The sequence below is a fragment of the Caloenas nicobarica genome, chromosome 12 (assembly GCF_036013445.1).
Source record: "Caloenas nicobarica isolate bCalNic1 chromosome 12, bCalNic1.hap1, whole genome shotgun sequence".
Classification (NCBI taxonomy): domain Eukaryota; kingdom Metazoa; phylum Chordata; class Aves; order Columbiformes; family Columbidae; genus Caloenas; species Caloenas nicobarica.
The window spans coordinates 18,473,233-18,489,319 of record NC_088256.1 but is presented as its reverse complement, the minus strand read 5'-3'; positions in this window follow the sequence as shown (position 1 = coordinate 18,489,319).

Genomic DNA, 16,087 nt, shown 5'->3' with positions numbered 1-16,087 from the left:
TAATAAAGGAGAGACTGCCACAATCTAATATCTGGATCAATGTAATTGCACTGAGATGAAGGGAAACTGCATTGATTAAGAATCTCACTATAAACTACACAGGTCCTCTTACCTTACTCTCACTGAGGTCAACAGCAAACAGTCATCAGCCTCAATGGGATTGTTGATGGGCCCTAAATTATCCTGGGGTGTACATCATAAGGCCCGTTGCTCTGTTTCGTGAGAGGTAACCTCACAGACATGTCACTGGAGCTGGTGTGCCCTTATTTAAATAAGGAACCTAGGATGAAGACATTTCACTTTATTGCCAATTCTTTCTGAAAAAAGTTAGCACCACCTCAGAGTTATTACTGGTGAAGTGCTCAGCTCTGCTAAAACTTGATATATGATAAAATAGATATTGAGTGAACTTTGAGAGCAGATGGAGACCTTCAATAGCACACACTTAAGAGAATCAAGTGATTTTGAGTGGGGTGGGGCCAGCATGGAACTGGACTGCTGCTCTTGGAGAATGTACTTTAATAGCAGAATAAGCATAGCACCTCATTAACAGAAAAACCTGTATCTTCACTTTATTCTTTTCCATTTTCATTTGATAGATGTAACTAACCACGGATTTTGTTAAATATATCTGGTACATGAAGCCTTGAAGTAGGTGAGATCATCATGTACTTTATGTACAGTTAATGCATGCACAGCATCTATTGAACATGAAAGACAGACTTCAAGTTAGTGAGACTGAAGGTCAGCCCATGAGATTGGGCAGATCTTGCTCTTCCTTCAAAGTACTTCTTCCCTGCACAGAGACCATATATATTAAGCAAAACTTTATTAGGCAAACTCTGCCTTTGATACATGTATATATGCATACATTCCCTATTGACTACAGTGGGGAAAAAGAAAAAAAAATCAATCATCACTATTCCACTGTAAATGGCTTGTTTGATATATTACATGCATATATGATTTACAAAGTAGATATGCATATCTGCTAGGAGAATATTTGCTTTTCTGGACTCCAGTGTGGCAAAAAATCACAGTGACTGAGAAATGTACTCTCCTTTCTTCTTTCTCTGGCTTTTTCAGCTAATTGCGTCCAGGATCATCAGATATTTAACTGCTTTTGCAATTCAAGCTGCTTCACCATCAGCAAGAAAAATTCTGTGACTGAGGCAATTCTAGATGGAGATATCTTATGCTTATACTGACAACTGAGCAGTGTCCACCAGGTTATACTGAATTAAGGATCCCCACACTCAACAAGCATAAAAAAGTAGATATATGAGGATTAATGAAGTATAAGAGAATAAGAATGCTCGGGAGCATTGGACTCAGCATTCCCAGTAATGCTTGAACATCACTCAAATAGCACCTCTTCATAAATCCCAACACGCAACAAGAATAGCCACCACTACTCACATAACAGTTCAAAATCACTAGTTATAACAGACATTTAGAATCTATATCATATATGTGCTACAAAGGAACTATAGGATATTTTGTAGCAAGGAAAGAATCTGTGATAAAAATACATTTTATTTCTGGGGTTTGTTGTTTTGTTTGGTTTTGGGTTTTTTTGGTGTCTCTTCTTTTGTCCCCAGCTTTAGGGGAACCATTCTAAAATATAATGTATATCAAATACCTCTAAGACTATGTCCCCAATGGATTTTTATGTGGTATTAACACTTCTCTCACATAAGTATACAAAACCTGATCAAAACAGATTTTCCCTTTAGCCACTTGCATGTTTGGATATCTGATTGATGGAGTACAAAGGAAAAGTGTTGTAATTTCATTGGCTGCCTTTTTTGAGCAGATGGTTCCTCAGATTCTTCTGATCTACCTTTAAAATGAATATAAATTCAACCTTCAAACAGCATAATTTTAAAGTATAATTACAATGCAAAAGCCCATTTTCAAAATATACATGCATGGAACAATGGTTTTTATCTACAGAAGCGTTGAGTCTGGCTGTCTGAATAACTAATACAAAGCAGAAGGAAAACACAAGGTAACATTAGATTCACAGCACAATCATCAACAAAGCATTGTTACAGTATTTCCCTTTGCATAAATCTGGCAGCTGTGTGGGGTGAGCTGCCTTTTCTCCTTCCTTCAGCTACGGCTTGTAAAGGCTGGGAAGGCTGATTAACAGTAGCTGGTTTGCAGATCATTCCCAGCAAGCTGGAGACAGAAGGCTGGTCCAATACAGCCTGGAAAGGAAATGTGTTTGTTCAGTGGAGAACAGAGCCCCTCTTTGTTCAAGAGCTCTGTGACCCTTCCAGTGCCACTATACATGAGCAGGTGCACATCCTATGAAAGCAATCTTTCACAAGTTAGCTATTTTTAGCAAACACTGATCTAAAGTTTTTAAAGGACTCTTATTTACTATACCAAACGTAAGTGAGACAGAGAAATGACTGGGAAACAAAGTCAGGTTTGGTAACTCAAACCAGAGAACAGTTACTTCTACACATTTCTTAAACACAACTAGAACTCATAAAGCCTGATGATCCATAGCCATAAAATTTAAACAAATTTACACCAGCTGAAAGTAGCCCTATCCTTCACACAATTCCAGCATCATGGTCAGCACACCCACAACAATCTTCCTGCTGAAGTTCAGCAACTAGATTCTGAACAAATGTGGTTCATAGTTCCAAATTAATCCACCAATTCCACCCCAAAACCTGCTAATCTCTCCCTCCAGTCTATATCTCTGCACATGTATGCCAACTCTCATTATCTTACTCAAAGGAATGCAACTGTCATTTTACCTTAACTTCTGTTCAGTATGTTCAAATAATTCCAAACCAAATTATCCTAAATCGCTTCAAAAAGTAGCAGACAGGGACAACAAATTAAAGTAACTTGCATAAAATACACCAAAGCAACATTTCCCATTTTAAACATATCAGAAGGAAGACGAACCCCGCTCTTTCTGCTGTACTGTGTCTGTCTTGCTTTCATGGTTCAGGAGGAACGTGGTGTGTTGTCCCTGGGGTTGGTGAGGGACCATGGGAATGTTCCTGCTCATGTTGGGTAGTGCTGCCTGACACGTCTCTCCCTAACTTCTGTTAACAAAGGGACATAACAATGCACATGAAAGGATATAGGTTAAATTGATGGAATCTGGTAACCTTTCCCAGTTGGTTTCCACAGCAAATCCTATAACCTCCAGCTCCCCAGAGGATCTAGTCCATCATATTGGACACACTGACTGTAGTACAGAACCTTACATTGTAGAAGGGGATGTCTCTTCCTTTTTAAATGTATGCAGTCATGCCAAGCATCTGAAAAGAAAACTCCATTTAGTGTTTCAAACTACATGTTTTCAGCAGAATGAGGTATACATAAAACACCTCCACAGTTTAGCACCCGTACTATCTAAAACCAAAATAATTTTGCCTTATAAGATGTAATGTTTTGAATATTTTGTTATTATTTTTATTAAGTTGTCTCCCACCACAATCGTGTTAGTTATTTTGCCATTAAGCAAATGACAACTCGAGCCACAAGCCTGAGAAACCGAGTGTTCCACGTATTTTGCAGTGTACTATAAACAAGGAGGAGAAAGAAAAGCAAGAAAGGCTTTATTTTAGCTGAACATTTCACAGAGATGACAAGGGACAACTCCGCATCTCCTGTATGGACTTCTGCCAAATTGTCACAGTCCAAAACCAGAAATCCTTCATGCGCTGAGGTCTTGACCCCTGTCCACTAGTCTTCATCTTCATACAAAGTTTATCATGTCAAAGATTAAGTTACTGTCATGCTTTTATTTTATTTCAAGGAAAAATATGTCATGCATGTCTCAGTGACTCCCATGAGCACTGTCTTCAAAATGTGCATTAAAAAGGACAGAGAGCAGGTGCAGAAAATGACAGCTCAACATGGAAGTTTTGAGCATCCAGAAGAAAGGAGATGTAACAGAAAATTTTACAGCATTGACTGTAGCGGTTATTACCATGGAGAGCTGTAACAAAACCGAGACAAACAGGTGACATCACAGCTCTGTATGATGGGGCTACTTGCTTCTAGGCAGATGAACTGATCTGTGAAAAAAATCTGGAAGCTCTATCTGAAAAAAACCAAACCAATACACAAGTATTTTTAAAGGATGCTTGCAGTCTGCATTCCTTCATTTTCATTTACCTCGCCTGCAGCTGCTATTTCTAAAGCCTGTTTATTTCATTGAAAACTGTCTGTCAGTGACAGTTCCAGGACAGCTGAGATTCACGGATGTGTGGCATTTGTGAAGTCAGTCAACCTTTATGGAAATTTAGGTTATTTGGTGAAAAATTTGCTAGGGAAAATTCTGTCTCAGATGTAGATCCTTGCACCAGGAATAAAGTTGCTAATTATGCTAAATGGATTGGATTAGTGGTCAAATGCACACACTAATCAAGCACAAGCTGAGACTAAGAAAAAGCCATTTCTACTTAGATATCAGAGGGAAGTTCCTGACTACCAAGACTTGGTATGGAAACAGTTTTCACAGATATTACTATTGACTATGCCAGTCAACACTACTAAATACTTGTATAATAATTCTTCTTACGATTTGCTTTAGCCATGCCACCTGATCTCCTCACAGAATCACAGAGAACTTCACTGTAACTATCCACTAAGCTGTGCACTTTAAGCATGGCATCAGAACAGTGCATAAAAACTGCAAATATATGGGAGCACAGATTTAACTTGTTCTGTTTAGTGCCTTCATTTTTTTTCCTGACAATCTAATCCTACATCATTAAGCCTTTACCTATAATTCTGACTAGTTTCACTTCCGCCTGCCCTTCCCAAGCCCTAGATGTCAGCTTTGATACAGCTCCTTCTGTCACGTATCACCTTTGCAAAAGTACTAATCAAGCTTTCGCCTTCATTACTCCTCTTGATGACTCACATCTACCACAAAGCCACAGGGATGTAAAGAGAAAAGTGATAACCAGCTTAAAATAGAAGAACATCCTCAACACATGCTTATTTATTCCCATACTTTATTAAATAAATGCTTTATAAGCTTTTCTGGCTTTGGCATTCAGTTGTAACATCAGCCAGAAGTTAAATGTTCCGTGGGATAAAGACTGTGCCTCAATTCATTAAGGAATTGGAGAACTTGAGTTCGTTCAAACATTAAGAGAGTCAATGAAGTAATTTACTAATAAATTAGCTGTCAGACAGCTCTGGAGTAAAGCTAGTCTGCACTAAGCTAGCAGTACAGATGTAACTCAGATTTAGTAGTTAAACAATTAGTTGAGAAATTTCCTCTTCTCCTGGGTGGACATTGGGGTAAATGACTGACAAAGTATTAATTATGGCTTCTCAGCCATTATTTTGTCCTTCACAAAAAAAATTACAATAAACCTAAACAATCGGGAGAGTTATCATCAGGAAGAGTAAAAAGGATAGACAAGACACAAAGAGAATAACAGAGCTAAGCAAATGCACAATGAAAAACAAATTTCATCCTTCATAATTTTTCCATTTTAATGTTACACAGATTTGCCTTAATCTGATACCAAATAATGCAAAAAAAAAAAAAAATAAAAGTATTTTAACAACTCCTCCTCACTATAATATAAATCCATTTGAGCTTCTAGATAAGCGTGGTGGGGGGGGGGGGGGGGGGGGAAGGAAAAAGACACATTATCTTTGTAAATGGGAATAAGTGGGCTTAAACAGAAGCAAAGGACAAGAAATCGAGACTGAAGTTTGAAATGTCACTACCAAGGTAAGTAAAACCAAGACAATCTTACCTGTGCTTTATCAGTGCATGGAATAGGGTGCAGGGGGGGTGGGCAAGTGGATAGTAGTTTTACAAATGCCAGACATACAAGATAACAGTCTGTGAGATAATGAGCAGACGCGGCACAAGAATTTTCTACTAGAAGATGGCATTCAGTTGGTGGTTGTATAGCTAATTAAATGCTGTTCATTAAATGCTGTTAATTGAATTTGAGCTCATCTTATCTAGTAATGATTGCATTTTGCTATACGTGGTACGTATTTTGTATAAACTTGCATTTATTAATGTCGGAATGAAAATGAATAAAGTAAATTTTTGAGGAATCTTAGAAATTTCATTTATTTTTCAATTTTAACACACCAAGTGATAAAAACCCTAAACTGATCAACATTTTTATTGTTACCAGGCAATCCTGATTTTAAAAATATGTCAAAAATATTTAGACTTAAGACTTCATTGAACAAGGTTACTGAAGGTTGTTTCTTTTTCTTGGTTTAAAAACAATGCTTTTAAATTTAATTTTCAAGACTAAAATAAAATATTTGTCAAAACAAAAAAGGTAAGACTCCTTTCAAATTCAAATATTTTTTCTAGTATTTTTTCTGCTTCCACCATTTTAAGGGCGTTGTTTGTTTCATCCAAACCTTGCAAAGTTATCAAGAGTCAAATCCATTGTCTCTGAGAAGTGACCGACATGTACAACTAGTTTAAAAATGCAGCAAATTAGACACATTTATGAACAAAATGGTAATTCTGTACTGCCAAGCAATACTATACGGTTAATCTTACAACTGCTCGGATTTTGCAGTACAATTACATATCTGAGCAATGCAAATCAATATGATCAATGACATGTAAGCAGAAAGTGAACTAACATCACTATTTGCTGAATGTTGTGAAATTATCCCGTCTTCCCTAATTTTAACACCTAGGACCAAACATGAGGAGTATCTTCTACCACTACAGAAGCTGACAATACATGCAGACAGCTTATGTCTCCAAAACAGGGAATGTGCGACACAGACCATCTTTTTGACATATTTTGTTGTATTTTACTTTCTCTAGATTACATAATTCCCTTTTTCTTTCTGCTAAATTTTTCCTCTCTATTTCTAATTATTATTGCTTTGGTTACTCTTTCTGTAGAGAGAGGGAAATCAATGACAAAGGAAAAAACCCAAACAAACCAAAACAGAAAAGCAGCACTCTGAGAAGTTTCACTTACACTTCTTAGAAAATAGAGGTATATCTACATGGATGTTACCCTTTACCTATCACTCTGAGGCCAGAGACTCAAAGCGCTTCTGTTCAGCACAAGTAACGCGTTTGTCATATGAAAAGATTCAACTGGCACTTGGCCCCTGGATCCTCTTCAACGTGCAGTAGGGCACTGCCTGGTTGGCACTTTCACAGGTGTGGACTTTTCCCCTTTGATGCTGTTGCTCCAAGTTTTTCTTAAACATCTGAAGTTCAGAAAGGTGGTAGTTGTTGGCAATAACAGAATACTTTTGCATGTGGCAAAAATAAAGGATGGTAACTGGTAAGGTGTTCTACATTGCATTTTATTTCATGCCCAGTTCTGAAAGCTACAAGAAAATATAGCTCAGAATCCCCAATATTCTTGAGAAAGACATAATGTTTCTACAGCTTTCAGTGGGAAATAATTGTGTTAAAGCCAAGAACAAAAGTAATTTTTAGATCATGCAAGAAAATGCCATATGTAAAGGAACAACGTTACGTTCTGAATATGCTTGTACCTTCATGGAAGGGAATTTATGAAGAAAACCAGATAATACTGTTTCTAGTGATCAAGGATTAAGTATTATGTCTCCTGGCTAAGTAATACATTTTAGGTTGAAAAAATTCTGGTTGCAGTAAAGCTTGACAGAGAGGTCTCAGATATATCAATGGTCTCTGCGCTTCACATTATCAGTCTCGAATGAAAGGAATTCTCCATATTAAGTAGAATCAAGGAGATGGTAAGGATGGCATGCTTTCCTGCTTTCCTCTCAAAAAACTGTTGTTCCCATATTTTTAAACATAGGTTTGAAAAGAGTGTATATGTTTCTAATTGTTCAAATTTTTGTATCTCCAATGTATAACAATCAGTATTTGGGACCCGACAGGAAAGATAGCCAGGATCACCCCAACCTGTGTATGTGACACCTTTGAGGGATTGACAGGACCCTTTCTGGAATGCATGGAATGTCTGGCAAAGTCCTAAAGACATGTCAATTTGTTTAAATGTTATGAATTACGGTTTGATGTAAGTGGTTCCTATTTTCTCTACATCTGTTAACAGACCAAACACAGTTCAGCAGTTTCTTCTTGACATTAAAATTAAGCATTTCAAAACTGAACTGAATTCAAAATTGAACTGAACTGTTCCATGGCCTGTCTATCCTGCCTACTGATCAACTCTTAACAGCTGCAAAGCAGCAGCACAAAAAGTGTTTTGGAATGATGAAAGGAGTAGCCTTTCACCCTGTATTTGGGATTAAAGCTAAAGATTTGGGAGACTGTAAGCTTATTGGAGCCTCTGTGGCCCCAGTAAGATAAATTATGCATGAACAGGGTTATTTTGTATGTATTTTTTGCACAGTATGTCTGATGCATCCTGGCACCATGTGTGATTCATTGTGTGTGATTACTAGACATTTTATGGACACCTGACAGTCTAGGCTTCCAAGTACCAGGAAAAGCCACCAAAAGCTATAAAAATACAGCATAAGTGATATCTTGCATGCTTTTTTATGGGAGACAGGATTTAATGGTAAAACGTGTGAAATATTGTACCCGCGTCTGGGTGCATTGGCAATCACTGCTGGATCAAACTGAACTTGGAACCTCTGCGCTCGTGACTTAGGAGGGCACTGGTTCCACCCACTGGCTAGGATACTTCTATCTCTTCCAGTAGTTCACAAAAAAGGCCGCTTGATGAAGCCGTTTAAAAATGTTTTTATTGCTGTGTGACTTGTTCCTCAGAGACAGAGAAGATTTCAGCCAACGTGGCATCTGTTAGAAAATGTACTATACTGATTCTCTCTGTAACCTGGTCTTGAAAAGTAACTGCAGTTTTCTGGAAACACTTCCTAGAATCAGTAAAAGGACTAGCATTCATCTTCTTTAAATGAAAGTGAAATTAAATCAAGCCAAATTACAACCAGCTTTGCCTTCCAAGAAATTTCAGAGGAATGGCATCTCTAGAAGAATCCAAATGGGCTACAATGATGGCACAATGCTGTCTAGAACCCAAGTAAGTTTTTAGCAATGAGGATGTGTAGATAAGAAAGCCAGAACTAAAGAATAACTAAGGAATGTCACAGTTAGCAGTCTCATAGGATGACACAAAATAAAATTACATATATGCTATAGAGAATCTTCACAGATATCAGGGAATGGATTGCACAAAGATCAAGGGAGAAATTCAGTCAACCTTAAGACAGAAAATTTACTTTTCTTAAACCTTGTTCATTCCTCCTTTGTTGCTTCTCTTCCTATCATCATGTTACTTTTTCTTCCTAATTCCATTTTTTGTTTCATTTTTTTTTCATTGACATTCCCTCCCTGACTTCTCAGCCCAGTTGGTTCATCTTATTAAAAATATCAACATGTAGACAGTTAACATGGAGACAGGTGCACAATTACTGGGATTTCACTGTTCTCTCATTATCAATGTAGGACATAATAATTTCTGTTCAGCTTATTCCTTTATCTGACTGCATACTAAAGAAGATGTAATGGCTTAATTTTGTAGGATTCTCTATCCATACCTTTCGTGTTTGGTTTGGTTTTTTTTTTTTTTAATGTTAAAGAAAGTTTAAATTATGCCTGATTAAGTAAATATGCAGAACACATGTACTTTGTAATGGTTCTGCATTTGACACTTCTAAAATGTTACTAATATTAAAATACAGGTGTAAATTTTTATGGCTATGGATTTCAAAACTGGCTAGTACAATTATTTCTGTAATGGCACCCTAAGGTACTACTGAAGGTAGTTTTATAGCATCTAATTTCTCCAGTAAGTATAGCATCAGCCATATAACTTAGGAAAACAGTACTCACAGAAACATGATGAAGCAGAGATCTTTCCAACTCCAGTAGCTTCAAATATCCCCGTAGTATGATATATAGTGATTGCACGCATCAAGCAGAAAACATGATTAACTTTTCAGCCTGCATAAAGTAAGCCATAGCAAGTAGCAGAAAACCACTCTGGCTACTGAGAACATCCATTTACTTTTACAATTGCAACTTATGATGGATGTTGGTGTCTTGAAAAATAACAAGGCCAGAAAACTGGATTCACAGCTTTCCAACTGAGACAGTTTATTATCTTGCTCTGACACAAAGAAAAGGAATTGCAGACTAAACAAAATGTATTTTAAAACCGTAGAAGAATATATGCATCTACTCCATCCCCACATTATTCTGGAATAAGATCAGGATATTCATTAGATTTCTTCCTGCTTCTCACTGACCAATAAATGATACATTAACTATGTTCCGTCAAAGGTACTCTTCATATGGGTTCAGTCCTATATTGGAAAATAAAGAATGGGTAAACACATGTGTCTGATGCACATGAAAAGTGGACAAACATTAAGTTGCTTGATGTACTAATTCACATTTACCTGAGATTCAGTACAGCATGGTTTATACAAACTGGAGTTCTATTTTAAGGCACTAGAGTCAATGCAGTGCTCTCTCATGGAAGTGTCTTTATGTCTCAGTTCTGCCACCTTATGTTTCCTATGCAAGGTGAAAAAAAAAAAAAAGAAAAAGAAAAAGAAAAATCCAAAACCTCAGTTGTTCTTGTTTTATGACCAACATTACAGACTTCTTTTTTCTTCACTGTACTATTCTAAACGCACAAGCAAAGCTCAATTCACTGGAAAGAGAGCAATGTTCTTTATGGTACATGCTCCTCTTCACTCTCTACTCCCTCCCTAAATTAATCTTTTCATAGGAGTACATATACATATATCACAGCATTTGGAAATCACAAAATGGAACACTTTCTCTGTTTGCTTTGGCTGGATCTACCAGAGGAGGCATTCTGTGTGTGTCTATCGCTTGACAGAATTCCATAAACAACTCAAGAGAAGGTAAGGTTACTAGCAGAAAGGAAAATGATATTGTTATTTCTTTCACATACTGCAGGTTGCTAATGATAAATAAAAATTTTCCATTGACTTTTTAAGATCTTAGTTTTCTAAAATCTAAATGACTGAAAAAACCCTTTTTTTTTCTTCCTCAAAAGGGAATAGATTTGTATTAAAAAATCCTTAGATATTGGTTAATGTATATGCTCTACAATATAAATTAACAGATATGTTAGCACGTATTTTAGGTCACTAAAACAAAGTTTTGAAAAGCACCTCTTTACTTGAAAAATTTAAGGTCTCAATTAATTAAAGCTTAACAGCAAGCATTTTGCCAAAATTTGTGGCATGTATATATAAAAAAAAAAAAGAATAAAACTTGTAACAAAAGAATGCATGAATACATGTCTCTCTATATGGTGAGGTGAAAACATTTCATGTTTATCATTCAAGGAAGACAGTTGAGTACGGTGTCACTTCTCAGGAGAGTTTCAATGTCCCTGATTCTAATGTTTCCTATTCTAGCTCACCAAAATCTACTGGGGTGACTTCGATGTGAAAGCATTATTTGCCACTTACCAGATATATCTTATCCACTGCTGTCATAAATTGTAAATTTCCCTTTTATTCCTGTAAGATGCTCTGATGTAATGCAGACAGTCACAGCTTTCAGAGAGGCTTCTTTGCATGCAAAGACAGCTCTTCTAAACACAACTAATTAAAACCCCTGGTATAGAGGAACTAAGCAAACTGTTCTCCAAAGCCACCCTCTCAACATGGACCTGTGTAGTAGGAAGGTTACTCTCCCTCCTTTGTCACTCTGCCCAGAATCTCCCATGGATTTTGTCCTGGCTTGATCAAAGGTAAAACCACAACAAAACTCCCTGAAGCTCCTCAGTCTCTGGCTGCTGCAAATCAGTTCCGCTGATTCTTCAAACTTCGTTGTCCAAATATCTTGTAACATTTTATCTGACCCACAGTTTTGTGATTTTCTCTTATTTAACTGCTGAGTCACTGGAAATTTGGTAAAAGGGACATTTTGTGTGAATTTTACTTCACAGAAGTTAGATTTGCCTAATACCTCACAGAGTGGAAATATTTTGGAAGGCCACACTACGCTGATGAAAACCAGAAAATCTGTTGCTTCCACTATGCAGTGCTCTTATGCAGTGGCATCATTTTGCATTCTGGTGGGCATAAGGAAATTCTTATGCATCATCTTGATTCTGACAGTGGCCAGTTTAAGCTTTGAAACATGAGTCTGAAATTCTGCATTTTAGAATGCCAGCATCCCAAATTTAACATTTCAACTGCTGTGAACTCAAAGCCTGTTTGAAGCTATGCAAATATTATGTGGGGCTTTTTTATTACTTTCTTCCTAAAGAATAAAATATGCCTTCCAAAATTACTGGTGGCTGAATATTTTTATTTAAAATAAAACATCTACAGAAAATTATTTATTTAATTTCCCGTGAAACTGACTTTATAAAGCTGTGCTGCTGAGAGGGTTTGTTTTGAGTCACCATATAAAGTTGTGTCCTTTTCCTAATTCTCTTTAGCAATGCTGCATGTCCGCTACAACCAGTTAGAACTGATCAGAAATCATTGCTTGAGCTGGGGTCCTTAATATGGCTTCTTCAATTTTTTTGTGTGTTTATGTGGTCTCGCATTCTATTTTATTTACTTAAAATTGCAACCGTTTCCTTATTTTTTCTCTCAAACTCTGATGCTTCAGCTTAAAATAGAACATTTTTTAATATCCAGAAATCCTAACAGTAATTAAAAGGTTCATCATCTTCCTAACTTACTATGCATTCATATAGCTACTTAGTCTTATACTTTTAGAAGCGGCTCCAGCTTATCTGCTTCATTTCCATATGGATCTATAACACGTGGTCTGTAGAGCAGTAGGTTATGGTTTTGCACTTCCCTGAAATGGACTATATTTCATGAAATCTGTGCCCCAATGTTCAAGGGATTCAAAGAAGTGAATCTTTCTGATTGACACAAGTGGCTTCAGTGTCCTATTTATGACATTTTGTGATTAAGGCCTTGAACTGGGAAAGCTCTTAAGTATGAGCTTACCTTTTAATTCAATAGAAGCATTCACGTTTTTTAAATGCTTAAACACTTTGTTGAAGTGTGACCCAAATAAAGTGAACGAGCAATGAAAAAAAAGAAGGAATAAAATTTACTTATGCAGTAATTACTCTGAAGCCTATTTGAAGAAGCTGCCCCATCTGCCAGCTATGCAGCTGCAACACCACAGGCTGCAAGTGCACTTAAATTTCCTCATGCTAATAGTGAAACTGAAGCACTTAAATCTGCTTCATCCTCTCTCTCTTCCCTCCCCAAGGACATGCATTTCTGTCTTTCCCTCTCATAGCCATCTATCTTGAGACACCTGTGCTCATTTCACCTGTTCTTCTATGAAACTCTTGAGAGAACACACGGTGAAGAATCAAAGATGAAGTTCTGGCTCCTTTACAATGCTTTGGCGAAGATAATAATACAGGAAAAAGTTACTGTAAGGCTCTAACTGGGGCATCTGTCCAGTTAAAGTTCCCAGGTAGCTTTTCTAAACAAAGCGCCATATGCAAAAGTGTTCTGTAGACTCCCTGGATGTTTTACCCTTCTCCCATGAATAAACTCCCAAATTGCAGCTAACTCCACCCTTTTCTGTGGTCTTCTCTCTTTTCTTTAGCTTTCTACAGCCATTTGAAACTCTTCCATTAACCAAAATATTTTACCAGTGTTTGATATAAATAGGCTTGATATTACCTCTTTAATCTTGATTTTGGCTTTCATTTTGAGTTACCTACTTTATTCTCATGTGTCACTTTAGATTAATTTGTTATGCTAAGCACTTGCCAAATAAATAATGAGCTTTCAAATGAGTCCATATGTAATAAGGAAAGGATTCAATTATTACTAACACTATTAACATTTTACTACTGTATCAGGGTCATAGCTGAAAATATGATAGACACCTTTAGGATTTCCAAGAGCCTCAGTCTCTTACTTGGGAACCGTTGTTACTGCTAAGACACTGGCATCTAATGATCTGTAATAATGAGAAAGAAGGGGCGATTCTTTGTAGTAATTCCTGCAACCAGATGCTCTTGATGTCACTTATTTCGGTATCAAACTAAAATTATTATAAAGTGCTTGACTACTGCTGCAAACTATTATTTTGGAGAGCATAAAGAGAATCAAGAGGCTAAGATTATGTAAGAAAGAAATTTTTTTTTTCTTTTTTTTCTTTTTTTAAAGCAATAAAAAGATTCAAGTTAATTTTGTTTCCTACCTGATTGTCCTTAAAACCAATACTTACGTGACAGCCACAGGTAAAGTTATTAGCTGCATTCGGCAGCCACTGTATGGAATACTCCATGTGAGCTAAAGGTAGTCTCCTGTACAATCTGCAGAGATGACAGACCATAAGGGAAAGAGAAACAGAAGTACAAGAAGATGAGTTGACACCTTACCACCTGCCAGAGGTGTATGGGAAGAGATCCATGCATCCTATTCTCAATGCCTGGGGCTGCCTTTGCCACACTGCGAACAGCAGCATCTGGGCTAAGGCAGTTCGAGGTATGTTCCTATTCACTTTTCAAAATGTAGCCTGTCTCCTGGGATAGAGTCAGATCCTAAAATATTCTAAGATCATTCACAAATTCCCTTGAGAATTCTTTCAACACCACTGTAAAGAGGTGGAATATTATTTTCTTGAACAAAAACCATGCAGTTCTAAGGATTTGATTTTTCCCAGTTTTTCCATAGTCGTTTTGCTGACAAAAATGAAACAGAGGGGTTTTCGAAAATACAAGATCAAAGAGAAAAACCTGTTATTTGCACGTATTCCAGAATTTACATCCCTAGTTACACATTCAGCTCTCCTTCCCATTCTATCTACATCATTAGGAAAGGACAAAAGGAAAAAGTTACTTGCATCACAAAGTCCAGTCCTTTGCAATCCCTGAAAGCAAATAATAATCTAGCAGGATCAATATCTACATGTCCTTGCATAATGCCAGGCACAAAGCATTTTCAGCACCTTGGAAGAATCTAAAAGTGCATGTCCAAAACGTTCATCTATAAGGTGCCACAGCAGAGCAGGAAGGCTCGAGGGAACCAGCGTCCCAGGTCCTATCAGCAGGAATGCAATTTCGAAAGATTTTGAGGCCACGTTGCTATGATTAACCATCTGCTTCTGGAGATTTGGAATCTGAAAACTCAAAAAGCATGTCCTGCACAGCGGCACAGCTCCAGTGCCATTATGTGACTGAATCCCTGCACCTACAGAGACCCAAGGGCCTAAAAGAAGTGGCAAATCTCTCCAAAAGGCCTGTGTACGACTGCTGGCACTGAACACCGATGTCTGGCCCAGGCTGCAGTGAGGCACAGCCCTGCTCCAAGGCATGTGCTCTATTCTCAGCTGGCAGAGAGGGATGGAAGACTATTGCCCAGTAGACCAGTTTCGCTGCGTACTCATCATGTATAATGGTGACCATTCTAGTAGATAGAAGTCATCTCCTTTAAGACCTCTGAGGGAGCATTTCAGGTTGTTTATAATCTGATTTTAACTGAGCTAAATAAACAAACAAAAAGCCATATAAAAGTACAGGATTATCACTATTGATCTTGGAATCGTGGCATTGTGTTGTAAATCATACCATCGACAAAACTGAGTGAAAAGTGAGGTTTTGCAACACCTCAAGTTCAGTTCTTCCTTGTTTGTGTATTAATTTTCTGCCAAAAAGTGACCTAAAAAGAAGCTGTACGTGATTCATTAAACTTAGACCCTGGATTCAAATGTCGTTCAGCTCGCACATGTATGCGTTAGATGTTTTTCACTTCTCTTTTCCCCAAAATTTCTTCTGTTTACTTAGCAGGATTGTTTTCAGTGGTTCGAGTGGTGACAAAATAGAATTATACTTGCAAATTTCCCCTTACCAGTAGCTGCCTGCATGCAGCCCCAGCCAGAATACAGCCCTTGGCACTAACAGCCTGACAGCAAGGGAACAATATTTCCATTTGCAGTAAAAGAGTTAATGGGAAAAATTCACGTTCAGGGTAGTCATCTGAGGTCAAAGACCGTAAAATGGTTTGGGGGCCAAATTGGATTTCTGTGTAGGAAACAAACACCATTTCTCACATAATTTCAGAAGATGATACTTGATATTTTCCAGAAAACCCTAAGAAGATGTAGTATAAGTGAATTTCAATG